The following is a 21978-nucleotide window of genomic DNA, read 5'->3' as shown; positions in this document are numbered from 1 at the left end:
TGTTGACCGCTTGTAGATTTTCTTCTGTGAAGTGTCTATTCATTTCCTTAGCCCATTTGTCGACTGGATTCTTTGTATTCTTGGAGTAGAGTTTTTTGAGTTCTTTATAGATTCTGGAGATTAGTGCTCTATCTGAAGTATGAATGGCAAAGATATTCTCCCACTCCGTAGGCTCTTTCTTCACATTGCTGATCGTTTAATTTGCTGAGAGAAAGCTTTTTAGTTTGAATTTATCCCAGTTATTGATTCTTGCTTTCATTTCTTGTGCTATGGGAGTCCTGTTGAGGAAGTCTGGTCCTAAGCCGACATGTTGAAGATCTGCACCTACTTTTTCTTCTATAATCTGCAGGGTCTCTGGTCTGATTCCGAGGTCCTTAATCCATTTTGAGTTTAGTTTTGTGCATGGTGAGAGATATGGGTTTAGTTTCATTCTGTTGCATACGGATTTCCAATTCTCCCAGCACCATTTGTTGAAGAGGCTATCTTTTCTCCATTGCATATTTCTGGCACCTTTGTCTAGTATGAGAAAATTGTATTTATTTGGGTTTGTGTCCGTGACCTCTATTCTGTACCATTGATCTACCTTTCTATTTTGGTAGCAATACCATGCTGTTTTTGTTACTATTGCTTTGTAGTAGAGATGAAGATCTGGTATTGCCATACCCCTGTTTCACTCTTCCTGCTAAGGATCGCTTTAGCTATTCTGGGTTTCTTATTCTTCCAGATGAATTTCATAATTGCTTGCTCTATTTCTGTAAGGCACGTCATTGGGATTTTAATTGGAATTGCATTGAATTTGTATAGCACTTTAGGTAGTATGGCCATTTTGACAATATTAATTCTTCCTATCCAAGAACATGGAAGATCTTTCCATTGTCTAAGGTGTTCTTTAATTTCTTTCCTTAGTGTTCTGTAGTTCTCATTGTAGAGGTCTTTCACCTCTTTTGTGAGATTGATTCCCAAGTATTTTATTTTTTTCGAGGCTATTGTGAATGGGGTAGTTTTCCTAATTTCTCTTTCTGAAGATTCATCACGTATGCATAAAAATGCGTTGGATTTATGAGCATTGATCTTGTAACCTGCTACTTTACTGAATTCACTTATGAGTTCTGAGAGTTTTCTGGTGGAATTTCCAGGTTCCTCTAAATATATAATCATGTCATCAGCGAACAGGGATAGTTTGAGTTCTTCTTTTCCAATTCGTATCCCTTTAATTTCTTTGGTTTGTCTAATTGCTCTGGCTAGAGTCTCAGGAACAATTTTGAATAGAAGTGGTGAAAGAGGGCATCCCTGCCTTTTTCCAGTTTTTAGGGGGAATGCTTTCAGTTTTTCACCATTTAGAATGATATTAGCCATGGGCTTAGCATAAGTGGCCTTTACAATATTAAGGAATGTTCCCACTATCCCTATTTTTTCTAGTGTTTTCAGCATGAAGCGGTGCTGAATTTTATCAAATGCTTTTTCTGCATCTATTGAAATAATCATGTGATTCTTGACTTTAAGTCTATTGATATGGTCAATGACATTTATTGATTTCCTGATGTTGAACCATCCTTGCATCCCTGGGATGAAACCCACTTGATCATGGTGCACTATCGTTTTAATATGTTTTTGTATGCGATTTGCTAAAATTTTGTTGAGAATTTTTGCGTCGATGTTCATTAAGGATATTGGTCTGAAATTTTCTTTCCTTGATGAGTCTCTGTCTGGTTTAGGTATCAGTGTGATATTGGCTTCATAGAATGAGTTTGGGAGGGTTCCCTCCTCTTCTATTTTATGGAATACTTTGAGAAGTATTGGAATGAACTCTTCTTTAAAGGTTTTGTAGAACTCAGCTGAGAAACCATCTGGTCCTGGACTTTTCTTTGTTGGTAGGCTTTTGATGACCTCTTTTATTTCAGTATTTGAAATTGGTCTATTTAAATTGTGTATGTCCTCCTCGTTCAGTTTAGACAATTCATATGTCTCTACAAACCTGTTGATGTCTTTGAACTTTTCTATTTTGTTGGAGTATAGATTTTCAAAATAGCTTCTAATTATGTTTTGTATTTCAATCCTGTCTGTTGTGATATTTCCTTGTTCATTCTGAATTTTAGTGATTTGGGTTTTCTTTTGCCTTCTCTTTTTTAGTGTGGCTAAAGGTTTATCAATTTTGTTTATTTTTTCGAAGAACCAACTATTTATTTTGTCAATTTTTTGTATTGTTTCTTTTGTTTCAATTTCATTGATTTCAGCTCTGATTTTAACTATTTCCTGTCTTCTACTACTTTTGGTGCTGTTCTGTTCTTCTTTTTCTAGGGCTTTGAGCTGTAGTGTTAGGTCGTTTATTTGTTGAGTTTTACTTCTTTTATTAAATGCGCTCCATGAAATAAATTTCCCTCTAAGTACTGCTTTCATAGTGTCCCAGAGATTTTGATATGATGTTTCTTTGTTCTCATTTACCTCTAAGAATTTTTTAATTTTCTTCCTAATATCTTCTGTTATCCATTCATCATATAATAGCATATTGTTTAATCTCCAGATGTTGGAATAGTTTCTGTGTTTTACTCTTTCATTTATTTCTAACTTCAATCCATTATGATCTGATAGAATACATGCTAGTGTCTCTATCTTCTTGTATTTGCTTACATTAGCTTTGTGGCATAATATATGGTCTATTTTAGAGAAGGATCCATGTGCTGCTGAGAAAAAAGTGTACTCGCTCTTGGTTGGATGGTATATTCTATAAATGTCCGTTAAGTCTAAATTATTGATTGTGTTATTGAGATCTATGGTTTCTTTGTTCAATTTTTGTCTGGAAGATCTGTCCAGCGGTGAGAGAGGGGTGTTAAAATCACCTACTATTACTGTGTTATGGTCTATTTGGTTTCTGAAATTGAGAAGGATTTGTTTGACATACATGGATGAGCCACTGTTTGGGGCATAGATGTTTATGATTGTTATATCTTGCTGATTTATGCTTCCCTTAAGCAGTATGAAATGACCTTCTTATCCCTTCTGACTAACTTTGGCTTGAAGTCCACATTATCTGAAATGAGGATGGATACTCCAGCTTTTTTGCTGAGTCCATGTGCATGATATGTTTTTCCCCATCCTTTCACCTTTAGTCTATGGGTATCTTTTTCTAAGAGGTGAGTCTCTTGTAGGCAGCATATTGTTGGATCTTTCTTTTTAATCCAATGCCAGTCTATGTCTTTTGATTGATGAATTCAGGCCATTAACATTCAGGGTTATTATTGAGATATGATTTGGTTTCCCGGTCATTTGGTTCATTTTTTAAATTTTATTTATTTATTTATTTGACACGACTTGGTTCCTCCTTTATTTGACAATTTCTTTAGGATAATTCCTCCCTTTGCTGATTTGCTTCTTTGTTTTTCATCTCTTCCTCATGGAATATTTTGCTGAGAATGTTCTGTAATGCTGGCTTTCTTTTTGTAAATTCTTTTAGCTTTTGTTTATCATGGAAGGATTTTATTTCATCGTCAAATTTGAAGGTAAGTTTTGCTGGGTATAAGATTCTTGGTTGGCATCCATTTTCTTTCAGGGCTTGAAAAATGTTGTTCCAGGCCCTTCTAGCTTTTAGGGTCTGGATTGAAAAATCTGCTGATATCCGTATTGGTTTCCCCCTGAATGTAATTTGGTTCCTTTCTCTCACAGTCTTTAAAATTCTGTCTTTGTTTTGTATGTTAGGTATTTTCATTATAATGTGCCTTGGTGTGGGTCTGTTGTAATTTTGTGTATTTGAAGTCCTATAACTCTCTTGAACTTGATTTTCCATTTCATTCTTCAGATTTGGGAAATTTTCTGATATTATTTCATTGAATAGATTGTTCATTCCTTTGGTTTGTTTCTCTAAGCCTTCCTCAATCCCAATAATTCTTAAATTTGGCCTTTTCATGATATCCCATAGTTCTTGTAGATTCTGTTCATGATTTCTTACCATCTTGTCTGTTTGGTCAACTTTGTTTTCCAGGTTAAATATTTTGTCTTCAATGTCTGAGGTTCTGTCTTCCAGGTGTTCTATCCTACTGGATATGCTTTCTATGGAGTTCTTAATTTGGTTTATTGTTTCCTTCATGTCAAGAATTTCTGTTTGGTTTTTTTTCAATATCTCTAACTCTTTATTGAAATGATCTTTTGCTTCCTGTATTTGCTCTTTTAACTGTCGATTGGTGCGATCATTCAATGCCTGCATTTGCTCTTTCATCTCATTGTTTGCTTCCCTGATCATTTTAATTATGGACATTCTGAACTCCTTTTCTGTCATTTCTTCTGCCATGCTGTCATTGGGTTTTATTGATGTAACATCTAGATTTGTTTGGGGCATATTCTTCCCTTGTTTTCTCATGTTGTTCAGGTATTAGTGGACCACTGAGCTATTGCAGATTTCCTCTATTGACTCATAATGTCCCTGAAGATTTCTAGTATATCCCCTCTTAGCCTTCCGTAGGCTGAAGTCTTGGAGGAATTTGATAATGCGGTGCTCCACAAGGAAGCTGCTTCTCTAGTGGTGGTGGCCTTCAGGTGGGGTATATTCCCTGCTAGTGGGCAGAGGTGTCTCCACTTGTTGACCAATGGTCATCCAAAGGGGACCTAGGCTGCGGGCTGAGGCAAGGCCTGTTTGGGCCTGTGTCTCTGGTTTTACCGTCTTTGTGGGGAAACCTCACCCCGCAGGGAAGACTCACCCGGTGGGGAGGTCTCGCTGGTCAGTTCCCCTCCTAGAGGTTCCCCTCAATTTACAGCTACCGCCTGGGCTGGGCTGCCTTCCTCTGCAAAGTTCCCAGGGGCCCGGCCCTACCTCCTGGGCCTGGGAGCCTCACCCTTCGCAGACGAGTCTCCTTAGGCTGCCTCTCCTCAGAGAATCTACCCGCAGTCCTAGAACCTTCGCTCCGCCTCTAAGCGTGTCTCTGTGCAGCTCTTCCACCAAGAAGCCTCCTAGATCCTGGGACCCTGCTCTGCACCTAATCGCCTGGCTATGCGGCCCCTCCTCTGAGCAGCCACCTGGGGCCCCGTACAATCGCTCTGAGTCCCAGATAACCGCCGCACGCCTCTTCCTCCAGACAGCAGCCCAGTATTCCGGTGCGGTCACTAGGAGTCCAAGCAACTCACTGCGTGCCTCCTCCTCCCCCCAACCACCCGTAGCCCTGGGCAGTCACTCCGAGTCCAAGTGACCCACCCCGTTCCTCCTCCTCCTCCAGGTAACCCCCCGGGTGTTCAGGAGCAGTCTCTCTGAGTCGCTCTGAATCCACGTGACCCGCTGCACCCCTCCTCTGGGCAGCCGCCCGGAGCTCTGGTGCGGCCACTCCAGACCAAGAGACCCACCGCGCTTCTCCTCCAGGCAGCCCCCCGGTGTTCAGGAGCGGTCACTTTACGTCCAAACAACTCACCAATCGCCTCCTCCTCTGAGCAGCCACCTGGAGCTCTAATGCAGTCACTGTGAGTCCAAACGACCCGCCGCGCTCCTCCTCCTCCTCCTCCTACTCCTCCGGGCAAGCCCCTGTGTTCAGAAGTGGTCTGAGTCCAAACAGCTCGCCATGCCGCTCCTCCTCTGGCAACCACCTATAGCTCTGGTATAGTCACTCCAAATCCAAACGGCCATGCTCCTCCTCCTCCTCCTCAGGGCAGGCCCCGGTGTTCTGAGTCCACACAGCTCTCCTCGCCGCTCCTCCCCTGGGCAGCCACTGGAGCCACAGTGGTTGCTCCAAGTCCCAGCGCTGTGCTGAGCGGCCTCCTCTACGATGCTCCCAGTTGTCGTAGTTCACTGCTCCAGTGGGGGGAGGGGAGTCTTGCCAGGCAGCTCTACTTCACAAAGTTCCCTGCGTTCTGGGACTACCATCCCATCCGGGACGCCTCCCCAACGGGAGAGACTCACCCGGCTGCTTTGAGTTGGTCCCAAGTCTCTCAATATCTCCTCTTTTGAATCCTGAGTCCTGGAGCAACATGAAATGCAGCCACCCTCTAGTCCGCCATCTTGAAAACCCCCCTGTAGGGGTTCTTATACTAAAAATTACATCAATCATAAGTGTCTGTTGCTATGATTCAAAATTACAAACTAATATCATGAGATCATCAACAGAGGGGGAAGTGGGTCAAAATGACCCTTACCTAGGTACAAACTAAAGAATGGCTACTAACATCCACACAATCACCATTCACAACAATACCAAAAGGTAACACACATTGATATGAGTATAAAAATTTGATACTTTGCAGAGTGTTGGTGGGAATTCCTAGACCCACAATTCTACTCTCTTCCTCTGAGATTGAGTGTTTTAGATACCTCATGTAAGTGCAATCATGCAACATTTGCCTTTTATGAGTGGTTTGCTTCATGTACTAATATTGTAGTCAACATTTATCCATGCTGTCACATATACAGGATATCTTTCTTTTCCAAGGTTAAATGGTTAAATGGTATGCCATTTTAGTAAAATAATAGTATAGTATAATATGAATTTTCTTGGTCCATTGCAATTTAGGTTTTCCCCCACATCTTGACTATAGCAACTAGTGTTAAAATGATCATGGGAGTGATAACATTTCATTGAGATTCTGATTTAAATTTTTTTATTAAAACCCAGAAGTTTTCTTGCTGGATTGTGCTGTCTTTATTTATTTTTTATTTTTTATTTTTATGTTTCTTAGGAAGCACTGTACTATTCCTTATAATGAGGGTGCAGTTTTTGTTTTTTTTAAATTGTAAACAAATGGTGGTACAACTTATTTCTGTTTGTACATGAAGTAGAGTCATACCATTGTGTAATCATACATTTACATAGGGTAATGGTGTTTGACTCGTTCTGTTATTTTTTCCTTCCCCCCACTCCTCCCACCTCCCTTTTCCCTATATACAGTCCCTCCTTCCTCCAATCTTGCCTCCCTCCCACTCCCCATTATGTGTCATTTCCACAAAGATCATTCGTCCTTTGGTTTTTGGAGATCAGCTTATCTCACTTAGCATGATATTCTCAAATTTCATCCATTTGCCTGCAAATTCCATAATTTTATTATTCTTTATGGCTGAGTAATATTCCATTGCATATATATACCACAGTTTCTTTATCCATTCATCAATTGAAGGACATCTAGTTTGGTTCCACAATCTGGCTATTGTGAATTGAACACCTAGGAACATTGATGTGACTGCATCACTGTAGTATGCTGATTTTAAGTCCTTTGGGTATAGGCCAAGGAGTGGGATAGCTGGGTCAAATGGTGGGTCCATTCCAAGCTTTCTAAGGATCTCCACACTGCTTTCCAGAGTGGCTGCACCAGTTTGCAGCCCCACCAGCAATGTGTGAGTGTACCTATCTCCCCACATCCTCTCCAACACCTGTTGTTGCTTGTGTTCTTGATAATCGCCATTCTAATTGGGATGAGATGGAATCTTAGGGTAGTTTTGATTTGCTTTTCTCTTATTACTAGAGATGTTGAACATTTTTTCATGTGTTTGTTGATTGCTTGTAGATCTTCTTCTGTGAAGTGTCTGTTCATTTCATTAGCCCATTTGTTGGTTGGGTTATTTGTATTCTTGGTGTAGAGTTTTTGAGTTCTTTATATATTCTGGAAATTAGTGCTCTATCTGAAGATTGAGTGGCAAAGATTTTCTCCCACTCTGTAGGCTCTCTCTTCACATTGCTGATAGCTTCCTTTGCTGAGAGAAAGCCTTTTAGTTTGAATCTATCCCAGTTATTGATTCTTGCTTTTATTTATTGTGCTATGGGAGTCCTGTTAAGGAAGTCTGATCCTAAGCTGACATGTTGAAGATTTGGACTTACTTTTTCTTCTATAAGTTTTTTTTTTATTTTTTAAATTTCCATCAACACTGCATGAAATAGAGAATACTTTATATGAATTTTCGAAAACAAAGTATATTCAAATCATTTACACATTTAAAGGTTCATTTTCCGTATCGAATTGTAGCACTTACTTAAAAATTTTGTAAATTAACCCTTTATAAAGTACAGGATTTGTAAACACTTTTTTTTCCATTCTGTGGATTATTTCTCCCATTCTATTTTTCCCTGTAATGAAAAACCATTTCAGTTTGATGTTAACCACTTGCCTTTTATTTGCTTTTGTTGCTGTATTTTGGGTATCATATATAATATTATAATTTCAGACCTTATGTTTGGAATTTTAACCATTAGTATAGATTATGAATAACTGTCTATTTCAATTCATTTTCATGTGGGTATCAGTTACCTGTGTATGAATGAAATTATATCTAACCCTTTATTGTGTTCCATTGATATATATGTTTGTCTTTATACCAGTACCATACATTTTAAATTAATGTATTTTTATTATATATTTAAGTTCAGAAAGCAAGATGTCTCCAGTTTTGATATTTGAAGGTTTTAAACTTTAGAGGAAGTTTTTGTTTCAGTAATTTGACATTCAAGATGCTGGTATTTGAAATTGTGTATTTTGATGTTTTGGCCCAAAACTGAAGGCAATATGTCTATCTAATTATTTGAATGATGACAGAATTATATTTACTCATGTCTTCTCTCCCTATAGATAAATTTCATTGAGATATCAGATCAAATAATCATCTCCCCTTTTTTCACAGCACTGAAAGTAAAGTGAAACCCCAGTGTTTTAGTCAGTTTTTCCATTGCTATGACTAAAAGATCTGACCAGCACAGTAGTAGAGGTAAAGAGGTTCACTTAAGGACTCACAGTTTCAGAGATCTTAGTCCATAGAAGGCCAACTCCATTCCTCAGACTCAAAGTGAGGCAGAGCACCATGGCAGAAGAGAGTGGGAGAGGGAAGCAGCTCACATAGTGATCAGGAGGCAGAGAGAGAGAGAGAGACTTTAATGCCAGATTCAAAATAAATACCCCATAGCCACAGTCTCAATGAATCACTTCCTCCAGCCATACCCACTTGTCTCCAATTACCACTCAACTGACCCATCAGGGAATTAATTCAATGATGAGGTTAAGACTATAACCCAATCATTTCTCCTCCAAATCTTCTTGCACTGTCTCACACATGAGCTTTTGGGGAACACCTCACATCCAAACCATAGCACCTAGTTATTTGAACTGTCCCAAGATCCACGAATCAAAGTCCAAATCCTATAATAAGTACTTTCTAACACCCTATTACAGACACAACTCTCTGATCCTTTTGGTATGCAGTATTCTTCATGCCAAGAGGCATTGAATTTAATATACTTAACTGCAGGTAGTAACCTAATGTACTTCAGATGGAAGTCATTGTCTATAGCATGAATATAAATAAATACAAATCCATTCTGTGTGTTTATGAAATGGAGAAAAATGACAGATTCTGAAAGAGTAAAAAGCATCAGGAAGATTTTTTACTCCCAAGTGTACATCTGGAAAACCGTTCTCACATTATAGAATCTTCTTTAGATCTCCTAACCCACAGCTAATTTTATAACCCTCATCTAAATACTCAGAGAGATTCAGTGATTGGAAAATGTTTATATTTTCAGCTGTGTTGCTACATTTAAAAATATGATTTTGGGTCTGATGAGACATTACTGTTTCTAATATGTCTGCTTATAAAAGATGTAAATACAATGCTGAGCTGAGATACAGAATGAAATGATGTAAAATTATCTTGTAATTTTACCTCAGCAACAGACTCTTATTGGTTGTATGTTATAAAGAACCAGCAATTTTAAAAACAAAATTTAACTTATGGACTTAAACTGAAAAGCCCAGGAATATATTCAGAAGCTTGAAGATATCATTGTTGTTTTATTTCTTTCTATAACTCTGCTCTGCTTTTATGTGTTGCAGTGTCTTAAGAATGACATAATTTATTTCCATTTAACCAAATAGTTTTGTAATACTCATTTTGAATTAAAATTATTCTAAAAATAGATGACTTACAATGGCAATTGTCAATAAAACCAAATTTTTTGTAAGAATATGTCAGTTTGTGGCATGGAACATTTTAAGAATATTATAGTTGCTCATTTACTGAGGCATAAAATTAGGAAATGATTAACTGAACAAATTTATACTAAAATACATAACAAAAACATGATTCACATAGCAGCCTAAATCAATATAGTTTTAAAATTTCCATACTTTTGATGATCATAAATGCAACCTGAATTTTAAAGAGCATAGTTGCTAACTTCTTTTTATGAATTATTTATTTTTAATATTATATTATGTAAAATTAGGTAAGATTGTTTCAGTGTGAATTTTCTTATTTTTGAAAATTATGAAGTACTCAAGATTTTTTCAGAGCATAATTGCAAAAATATTAATGAAAGTGACAGAGTACAACAAGATAAATAAAGCATTTCCAATTTTAAAGATATCTGAAAATTTCTCAGTGCAGCTTTAAGGGTTTTCTTAGTTAGAAGAATGTTTTATCTTTAGAATGTGAACCATCAGAAAATATACAAAAAATACTTGCTCTTCAGAGAGTGAATATACATGTTGCTGAGGAGTGTTTTAGAGTCCATTGATTATATTGCTAAAACCAAGCTTTAAGCTGATTATCCACACCTACATAAGAACCTAGTACAATTATGGTTTCAGTAAGTGAAGGAGAAATTAGTATTAGTGAATCTAGAGCAGTTTTAAAGTTTAAACATCATTTTAAAATCATTATGTAGTGTATTTAATTTTTAACTGGACCAAAAATTTGATACCAAAGTTCCAGTTGTCCCATAAATGAACAGAATATAACCATAGACAAACAGTTATCTTGCACAGTTATTTTTTTATTAGAGCATTACTGCTATATACATAAGTTGGGTTAATTTTGACAAAGTAATACATGCAAGAAATATGATTTCAATCCTATTCCCTACTTTGCATCTTCTGCTACCTATCTCTTTTCCTGCCTCTAATAAACTGATCTTCCTTTCACTCATATATTTATTTTTGATTGATACTTTCTACATATACATAAATGTGAAATTACTTTTGCAATATTTATATGTGCATATAATTTTGTTAATTTATTTCATTTTTCTCCACTTTCCTGTCTTTCCTCCCTCCTTCTCATTTTATTTCTTCTAATTCTTATCTTCTCAGTTTATTTATGATATCCAATTCCCCTCATCATCTTCTTTCCCTTATTTTGCTCTCGATTCTGCATATGAAAGAAAATATTTGACCGTTGGTTTCTGAGTCTAACTTACTTACTACCATAATGTTCTTCATTTCTTTCCATTGTCCACTAACTTATATCATTCCATTCTTCTTTATAACTGAATAAAACTACATTTTGTTTATAATAAAATATTTTCTTAAAAAATTCTTTTATTTGGAGGGTGTCAATATGGCAGAATAGATCAAGTTGTTTTCCTAGCTCCTCCATGGTTTGAAACAAAGAATACAGATAGGAAGATTCTCAAAAAGATGGGTGAAAAAAGGAAGTTGGTTTCTTTACTGGAATTTAATACAAAGTAAATTGGGGTCTCAGGAGATTGATTCTTTTTTTTGTTTTTTTTGTTTTTGCGGGTGCTGGGGATCGAACCCAGGGCCTTGTGCTTGCAAGGAGGAGATTGAATATAAAAAAATAACAAAGAAATCCTCAGTGCCACCTCCACTGACACTGCTCGAAGTACAAGCCTGAGCAGTCCTACCACCAGCAAAGTGGAGGGATAAGGGAATTAAAGAAACCCACATTTTTAGAAGACCTGAGGTGGGTCTGGGTATGGAGAGATCAGAGACCAAAGATATTGCCTGATTAAACTTAAAGCACTGCTGCCTAATATCCTTGTGCAGGAAAGAAGTCACATCACTTCTGGCTGCCTGCAGAGGACAGAGAAAGGAATCATTTTGCACTCACAGCACAGGGTCTGACGTCTGGGTGAACTGATTCCTGGCAAACAAGAGATTGGCCTGAAATACAGGCCTAGCAAACCCACACTGCATGATATAAACTGTGTCTAAGTGACCAGAAGAAATTCAGATGTGGAGAGGGGTTTACACAGGAGAATACTGGTCATGGAAACACACCTGGCTCCCCCCATCACCCTCCAATATGGCAACTGGCAAGACTGGCTGGGAAAGATGAACCTGCCTGGTAATTCAAAAGGGAGGGGGTTGGAGAGATTGAGTTTAGAGATTGAATTCAAGAAACCAGGAAATGTGGGGTCCACATGTGCCAGAGGGGAGTAAGAATTAGTTCTTCCATTGCACAAGTGGGATGCAGGGGAGATCCCTGGGGTCCAGTCTTCCAGTGTGGACTGGCAACTACTCAATAGTTGCAGTAAAAGCATTTGAAAAAAATACAACATCCATTCAAGTTCAAAACATGAGAAAACCTAGGGATAGTAGGAATATACTTCAGCATTGTAAAAGCTAAACCAAGTCACAAATCATTATAAATGGAGAAAAAAATTGAAAACATTTACTCACAAATCAGAAACAAATGAATAATGTCCTCTTTCATCACATGTATTCAACATTGTTCTTGAAACTCTAGCTAGTGCAATCATAGAAAAGAAAGAAATTAAAGGGATACAAATAGAACAAGAATAACTCAAACTATCACTATTGGCTGAAATCAAGATTCTATATTTAGATGAACCAAAAAACTCCAGCATAAAACTTCTACAACTTATAAATGAATTCAGCAAAGTAGGAGGATATGAAATTAATACCTATAAGTCAATTGCATTCTTATACATCAGTGATGAATGAACTAAAATAGATATTAGGAAAACTATCAAATTTACAATAGCTGCAAAAAATAATATTTGGGAGAAAACCCTCTACAATTAAAAGTACAGAATATTAAAGAAAGAAATTGAAGAAGACCTTAGAAGGCAGAAAGGTCTCCCACGTTCTTGGATTGGCAGAATTAATATTGTCAAAATAGTCATACTATCAAAAGTGCTATAAAGATTTAATGCAATTTCTATTAAAATGCCAATATTGTTCTTCAAGGAAATAGATAAAGCAGTCATGAAATTCTTTAGGATAAATAAGAGGCCCAGAATAGCCAAAGCAATCCTTAGAAAAGTGAGGAAGGAGGCATCACAATATCAGACCTTAAACTATAGTAGAGAGTAACCAAAATGACATGGTATTAGCACCATAATAGACAGGTAGACCAATGGTACAGAATAGAAGACACAGAGACAAACCCACATAAATACAGTTATACCTTACTAGACAAAGGCACCAAAAACATACATTAAAGAAAAAATAACCCCTTCAACAAATTGTGCCGGAAAACATAGAAATCCATACATAGCAAAATGAAATTGAACCCCTATCTCTCACCTTGTACAAAACTCAACTTAAAATGAGTCAAGGACCTAGGCATAAGACCCTGTACCTGCTAAAAGAAAAAGTAGACCCAAGTCTCCATCATGTTGGCTTAGGAACTGGCTTTCTCAAAAAGACCCCTAAAGCACAGGAACTAAAATCAAGAATCAATAATTGGGATGGTATCAAACTTAAAAGCTTCTGCACAGCAAAGGAAACAGCCAAGAATGTAAAAAGAGAGACTAGAGAATGAGAGAAAAATCTTTGCACATGCACCTCAGATTGAACCTTAATCTTCAGGATATACAAAGAACTTTAAAAACTTAATACCAACAAAACAAATAATCCAATCAATAAACTGGCAAAGGAACTGAATAAGCACGTCACAGAAAAAAATTGCAATCAAAAAAATATGAAAAAATGTTCAACATCTCTATTAATTAGATAAATGCAAGTTAAATACACTGAGAATTCATCTCACTCCAGTCAGAATGGCAATCATCAACGATACAAGCAACAATAAATGTTGGTGAGAATGTGAGGAAAAAGTACACTCATACACTGCTAGAGGGACAACAAATTGGTACAACCACACTAGAAAGCATTTTGGATGTTTGTCAGAAAACTTGGAATGGATCCACTATTTGACCCAGCTATCCCACTCCTCAGCATATATCCAAAAGACTTAAAATCAGCATATTACAGTGATGCAGCCACTGTTTTTGGGAGCTCAATTCATAATACCTAAGCTATTGAACCAACCTAGGTGCTCTTCAACAGATGAATGGATAAAGAAAATGTGGTATGTACATATAATGGAATATTATTCAGCAATAAAGAAGAATGAAATTATGGCATTTGCCAGTAATTGGATGGAACTGGAGACTCTCATGCTAAGTGAAATAAGCCAATCTCAGAAAAATTAAGGTTGAATGCTCTCCCTGATAGGTGGATTCTAACACACAATAAGGCAGGGTAGTAAAGAATAGAATTTCAATGGATTAGGAAAAGGGGAAGGAAGGAAAGGGAGAGGGATGGAAGTAGGAAAGACAGTGGAATGAACTTGATATGCCCTTCCTATGTTCATATATGAATACACAATCTGTGTAAATCCATAACATGTAGAACCACAGAAATAGGGCATTATACTCCATTTATGTATAACATGTTAAATACATTCTACTAGTATGTATATCTATTAGGAACAAATAAAAAATAAATTCATGTATTCATGAATATCTGAGTTGATTACATAATTTGGTTATTTTGTGAATTGTGTGACTCTAAATATTTAAGTGGCTATATGGCCATAGAATGCTGTTTTATTCTTTTGAATAAATACCAAGGAGTTGGATAGCTAAGTCATATGTGGTTCCATTTATAGTTTTTTGAGAAATCTCTATACTATTCTTCAGAGTGGTTGTATTAATTTGCACTCCTACCAAGAATGTACTGGTGTATCATTTCCCCCATATCCATGCCAGCACTTATTATTATTTGTTTTCTTGGTAATTCCTTTTCTGGCTGAAGTGGGATGAAATGTTAGTGTTAGCACAAAAGGACCAAGCTGAATGCAACTTTCACAGATCAGCAAAACCCTTTATTCAGGAACAGAGTCAAACCTTTGATGGACCCACTTTCCTGGTGGAAAATGAGCCACAGTCCAAAGGGGGAGTTTGTGCTTACATAGGTTATACTGAGAGGTAATTTAATTATTGACAGAGTGCATTGGATAGAGAGTCTGGGGTCAGTGGGCAGTGAGTCAGATGGAGGGTCTTTGGGTCAGCAGTCAGTGGACAATATGGATGGTCTGAAGTCCATGGTTAGTATTTATCTCTTTCCCTCTAGGGTCCCATTGTACTGTCACTGAGAAAGGACTTCTTCCCAGAGAATGCCAGTCTAGGCCTTGATGGAAATTTCCTCCCCAGATATTGTCTTGCTACTGGATGATGTTTGCTTTTTTTCTAGGGATTGTCTCATAACTGGGAAAGAATGTATTAGGAAAGGATCAATATTATCAATTGGGTTGCCTTCTTCCTCACTCCCTCTTCCCAGACCACACTATTTTGGGGTTTGTCATTTTCCATATCTAATAGTTAGGTTAGTTTTGTTTTGCATTTATTAAGATTTCTGGAGTTTTTTTTTCACATATTTATTGGGAATTTGTGCTTCTTATTTTAAGAAGTGTCTATTCATTTCTTTTTCCCATTTATTGATTATATGGTTTTTTAAATGTTTTGGCATTGAATTTTTTTAAATTCATTATATACTCTGGATATTAATCCCCTGTGTTTTAGTCAGCTTTTTTCACTACTGTGACTAAAGGAACCAACCAAAACAATTGTAGAGGAGGAAAAGTCTATTGGAGGCTTATGGTTTTGGAGGTCTCAATCCATAGGCAGCAGGCTCCATTCCTCAGAGCTCAAGGTAAGGCTCAATATCATGGTGAAAGTATGGTGGAGTGAAGCAGCTCACATGGTGATCAGGAAGCAGAGAGAGAATCTCTACTCTCCAAATACTAAACATATACACCAATCCATACCCTAATTCTCACCTCCTTCAGCCTCATCCTACCACTTCAGTTTTCACTTAGTTAATCATTACAACCCAATCATTTCTCCTCTGAAACTTCTTGCCTTTTTCTAAACATGAGCTTTTGGGAGACACCTCACATCCAAACCATAACATTACATCTCTGGCCCTCCCAAACCTCATACTCATCTGAAAATACAAAATACATTTAGTTCATTCCCAAGACTTTCCATGGTCTCAACAGTTCCTAACTTGCTCAAACTTCAAGTTCAACGTCTTCTCAGAGGCTCAAACCAATCTTGTTTTGTGAGTTCCTATAAAATTAAAAGCAATTTATAAGTATTCAATATGTAATAGAAAATAATAAGTATTTCCATTCACAAAATTAGGAGCATAGAAAGATGGCATAGGACCAAAACAAGACTGAAATCCAGCTGGGAAAACAAGTCCTATAGCTCCATGTCCATCATCTGGGGCACATGGCATTGTGATGTTATCTCCAAAGGGCTTGTGTAGCTCTACCCTCATGGTCATTTTGGTAACAACCCAAGTGGCCTTTCTTTTGGCTTGTCTCTGCTCAATTCCTGCAACTTTCTTAGGATGATGCCTCATGTTACCATCATTTCATAATCCTGGTTGTCTCCATTGCAGCTTCGGCTTCCTCCTCAGATCTCTAGCCTTGCCTTGTAGGGAGTGCCCACAGGAAATCCAACCCTGCTGCACTTTGCCTGGCTTCTCAGACCTTCCTTTGTAATCTTGGTGGAAGCCTCCGTGACCCCATAACTCCAGCATCCAGCATTCCTGCAGAACCAGCACCTCATGGTTGAAGCCGAGGTCTGCCACCATCTGGAGCAGTAGCCAAACCTCCAAGAACCAGGTCTGCAACATCCTATCAGTGTCTGTCTGACTGAGAATGGTGAAAAAACTTCCTAGGCCCCTTTGTGCAAGAAGGGTGCCCCACTGATCTCTTCTCAAGAGAATTTTCACTTTTACTCCCTTGAGCTTTAGATGGGTGTAAACTTGCCAGCTCCTGAGATGCCCACAAGCCATTTTTCTTATTGTCTCTGGGCAATCTTTATCATTCCTTTAGTGGTAATAAAATTTTTAACAACTGAACCTTTCTTAGTCCCAGTTTCACTCCCACTTTTTAAGTCCAAGTTTTTCAAATCTTGGTGTTCTGCTTTTGCTAATGATAATCACAACAAACTTGGCTAAAAACTGACAGCAATATCCATGCCACTGCCTGAATGCTCTGCTGTCTAGAAATTTCCTCTACTAGATTAATAAGTCCGCTGCTTTTAAAATCCACCTCACAGAAAATCTCAGGACATGGGCAAAATGCAGACAAGTTCTCAGCCAGAACATAACACAAATGGCCTCTATTCCAAATTTCAATAGAGCCCTTCTCTTCTGAACCCTCTTGAGCCCAGTCTTCACTGTCCACAGTTCTATTGCCATTCTGCTCTGTCAAGCTCCCACCAGAATTGGTCATTAATTTCTGCTTACAACAATCTAAAGCATTTCCAGTTTGCACTGCTACACATTTCAAAGTTCCTTCCCCCATTTCCAATAAGCTCACAAAGCTTCTGAACCACATGATCAGGTTACTCACAGCAACTTTCTGCTTTAGTCAGTTTTATTCACTGCTGTGACTAAAGGACCCAGCCAAAACAATTGTAGAGGAGGAAAAGTTTATTTTCCATCTCAGAGGTCTCAATCCATAGAATGCTCCATTCCTCAGGGCTCAAGGTGAGGCACGACATCATGGTGAAAGAGTAAGGTGGAGAGCAGCAGCTCACATGGTGATAAAGAAGCAGAGAGAGAGAGTCTCTACTCTCCAGATACAAAACATATACACCAAAGCCACATTCTAATTCCTACCTCCTCTGGCCACATCCTACCACTTCAGTTACCATTCAGTTAATGCCTATCAGGGAATTAATTCACTGATTGGTTTAAGACTCTTACAACCCAACCATTTCTCCTCTGAACCTTCTTCCATGGTCCCAAATGTGAACTCACATCCAAATCATACCCTGTCAGAATAGTAGCTGTCAAAAATGTTCCCCCATTCTGTAGCCTCTCTCTTCATACTCTTAATCATATCTGTGCTGTGCAGAATCTTTTTCTTTCTATGTTATCTCCTTATTAACTCTTGGTTTTAGTACTTGAGCTTCAGGAGTCTTTTTGAGGAAGTCAGTATCTGCTTCTGTATGATCAAGTGGTGACCCTGTGCTTTCTTCTAGCACTTTCAAGGTTTCTGATCTAATTCCTACGTGTTTGATCAAATTGTTTTGACTTTGTGCAGAAGGAGACATAGAGATCTAATCTCATTCTTCTATATTTGAATATCCAGTTCCCAGAACCATTTGTTAAATATGGTATTGTTTCACCAACATTTATTCTTTGTCAGTTTTGTGAATTACCAGATGGTTATTAGTACGTGGGTTTTCTCTGTTTCATCTACTTTATTCCATTAGTCTTCATTTATTTTTTGTACAAATACAATGATATATATATATATATATGTATATATATGTATATATATATATATATATATATACACACATACACACACACACAATTCTGACTATTGCTATTCTGGGTCTCTTATTCATGCAAATAAATATAAGGAGACTTTCTTTTTCTGGTTCACTGAATTATGTCATTGGTATTTTTATGAGAATTTCATTGAATCTTTATATTGCTTTTGGTAGTATGGTCATTTTAACAATATTCGTTCTTCCTATCCAAGAATAATGTTGATGTTCAGAGACTAGGGGTCCCGTTGAGGGTGAGGATGTATGGTGTCTATCCCAGTTCAGATACCAGAGACCCGGCTCCGAAGGCACAGATCTAATTTTACTTAGGATTGTACAAGACATATATAGGCACATTATCCAATCAGGTTAACATGCTTGTTAAAGCATAACAGAGTCAGCCTAGAGGTGAACTATATGTCGAGATAATGTAAACAAACCAAGTATGCCTAAGTAATTCTGCCCAGCAACAAGTCTGAGACAAAGGACTGGGGGGATGGTAAGCTCCAGCACACAACCTGAGGCAAGGCAGCACCGGCAAGCTCACATCACAGCTTGCTGGGATGCTTGATAAGCAAGGCCTTCCTTCAGCTCCTAATTCACCCTCAGCAACTGCAAAAACCTTCATTCCATGGCAAGTCTTTACCATTACCTTAGTTTCTCTGTCCAGACTGTTTGACTTACTTAGACCATGGTGTCAGTGACTGTTGTCAGATAAGCTTGAAGAATGTTCCCTACAAGAATGTAGATCTTTCCATCTTTTAAGTTCTTCAATTTCTTTCTTCAATATTCTTTAGTTTCAATTGTAGAAAATTTTCACCCCTTCGATAGATTAATTCCCAGGTATTTTATTTTACTTTTAGGGTATTCAGAAAGGGATGGTTTTCCTAATTTCTTTCTCAGCACAACTGCTGCTGCAATACAAGAAAAATTTTAGTGTTGATCTTGTATTCTACTATTTGTTTATTTCATTTATTGGCTCTAGGTGTCATCTTGTGGAATTGTTTTGATCTTGTAAATATAGAATTTGGTCATCATCAAAAAAGAGATAGTTTTACTTCTTGTCCTATGTTTAGCCTTTCATTTTTCTTTTCTTGCCTGATTGCTCTGGCTAGAGTTTTAAGAATGATATTGAATAGGAGTTGTAAGAGTGAGCAACCTTGCCTTATTACTGAATTTAGAGAAAATGTTTTCAGGTTTTCTCTGCTCAATGATACTGGCTTTGGGTTTTTCACATACAGTGAGGAAAGTTCTATTTTCCTTATTTTTGCCAAGGAATTATCAATCCTTATCTGCATGTATTGAGATGATCACATGATCCTTGTTCTTAATTCTATTTAAGTGACAAATTACATTTATTGATTTGCATATATAGACACATACTTGCTGTTTTAGTCAGCTTTTTCACTGCTGTGATTAGAAGACCCAACCAGAACAAATTTAAAGGAGGAAAAGTTTATTTGAGTACTCATGGTTTCAGAGGTCTCAGTCCATACCCAGTGGACTATTCCTTGGGACTCAAGGTGAGGCTGAATGAACATCATGGAGGAAGAGTATGGCACGGGGAAATAACTCACTTGATGATCAGGAAGCAGAGAGAGACAGACTCCACTTGCAAGATATAAAATATATACCTCAAACCATGCCTCCAATTCTCCATCTCCTCTAGTCACACTCTACCTGCCTTCAGTTACCACTCAACTAATCCCATCAGATGATTAATTCACTGACAGGGTTAAGGCTCTCATAACCTAATCATTTCATCCCTGAACCTTCTTGCATTGTCTCACTCATGAGCTTTCAGGGAACACCTCACATGCAAATCACAACACTTGTGTTTCTGAGGTGAAGCATACTTAATCATGGTATATTATCTTACTGATGTTTTCTTGAATGTGGTTTGCTAATATTTTATTAAGATTTTTTGCATCTATGTTCACCATAGATGGACTATACTTTTCTTTCCCTAATGTGTCTTTTTTGGTTTTGGTATCAAACTTATACTGGCTTCATAGAGTGTATTGGACAATGTTTCCTCCGTTTAAATTTTATGGACTCATTTGAGAAAGATTGGCATTAGTTCTTCTATAAAGGTCTAAGAGAACTCAGTGGAGATTTCATCTGGCCCTGGGCTTTTCTTTTTTAGAAGGATTTTATTTATTTATTTATTTATTTTTGGTGAGAGGTATCAGGGATTGAACTCAGGGGCATTCATTCACTGAGTTACATCCCCAGTCCTTTTTTGTATTTTATTTAGAGACAGGGTCTCACAGTGTTGCTTAGCACCTCTCCATTGCTGAGGTTGGCTTTGAACTTGTGATCCTGCTGTCTCAGCCTCCTGAGCTGTTGGGATTACAAGAGTCCACCATCACACTGGGCTTTAGAAAGATTTTAATTACTGTTTCAATGTCATTTCTTGATAAAGGTTGACTTTTTGTGTTTCCTATATTTTCCTTGTTCCATTTGGGCAGGCCATATAAGTCTAAAACTTTGCCAATGCCTTCTAGATTTTTCAGTTTATTGGAGTATAAATTTTCAAATTAGTTTCTAATGCTCCTCTAGATTTCAGAAATGTTTGTGGTGTTATCTAGTTTTTCATGACTAATTTTTTTTTTCTGAATGATTTGGCTAAATTTCTATCAATCTTTTTTATCTTTTTGATAAATCAACTCTGTATTGCATTGATCCTGTGTATTATTTTTTATACTCAATTTCATTAATTTTGATTCTGATCTTTATTAGTTCCTGTCATATGCAGGTTTTGAAATTTGTTTTTCTCTTCCTTTACTAAGGCCTTGAGGTGGATCATAGCTTTTTTATTCGGGATCTCTCTAATTTTAAATGTAGGCATGGAATGATATACTTTTTCTCTTAGATCTGCTTTCATAAATATTCCAGAGATTTTGATATGGTCTATCTCTGTTCTCATTTGTTTCTAATAATTTCTTGATTTCCTCTTCCATTTCTTCTTTAATTCTTCAATTAAAAGAGTATTGTTCAATCTTCATGTATCTATGTGGTTCCTATTATTTTTCTTGCTATTGATTTTTAGTTTCATTCCTTTACGGTACAATAGGATGCATATAATTATATCAATATGTTTATATTTTCTAGGAATTACATCGTGACCTAGAACATCATCTATTTGGAAAAGTTTCCATGAGCTTCTGAGAAGTAGTTAAATTCAATTGTTTTGGGATGAAATTTTCTGTAGATGTTTTTTAGATTCGTTTTATAGTATTTTTAGGTTGGAAACACCTTTATTGATTTTACATTTCAATATGTCTATTGATGATAAGACTGTGTTGAAATCACCCAGTATTATTGTATTGGGTCTATCTGAGACTTAGTGTCAAGAAGTATATTTTTTTTGTCATTGGATGCACTGACATTTGGAGAATTAATATTTACTATCATATCTTCTAATTGGATTGTTCCTTTTTCCAGGAGGTAGTAGTGGATTTCTTTACCCTTTCTGCTGAACTCCGGCTGGAAATCTGCTTTGTTGGATATGAAAATCAATAGTCTTGCTTCTTTTCAGGTTCCACTTATGTGGATTATTTTCTTCCATCCCTTTACCTTTACCCCATGACTATCTTTGCCCATCAGACAAGTCTCTTGCACATAGCATATAGCTGTATCTTGATTTTTTGATCCATTCTGCTAATCCATGTCTTTT

The sequence above is a fragment of the Sciurus vulgaris genome, assembly GCF_902686455.1.
Source record: "Sciurus vulgaris genome assembly, chromosome: X".
In the NCBI taxonomy this organism is placed as follows: Eukaryota; Metazoa; Chordata; class Mammalia; order Rodentia; family Sciuridae; genus Sciurus; species Sciurus vulgaris.
This window is presented reverse-complemented; position numbering follows the sequence as displayed.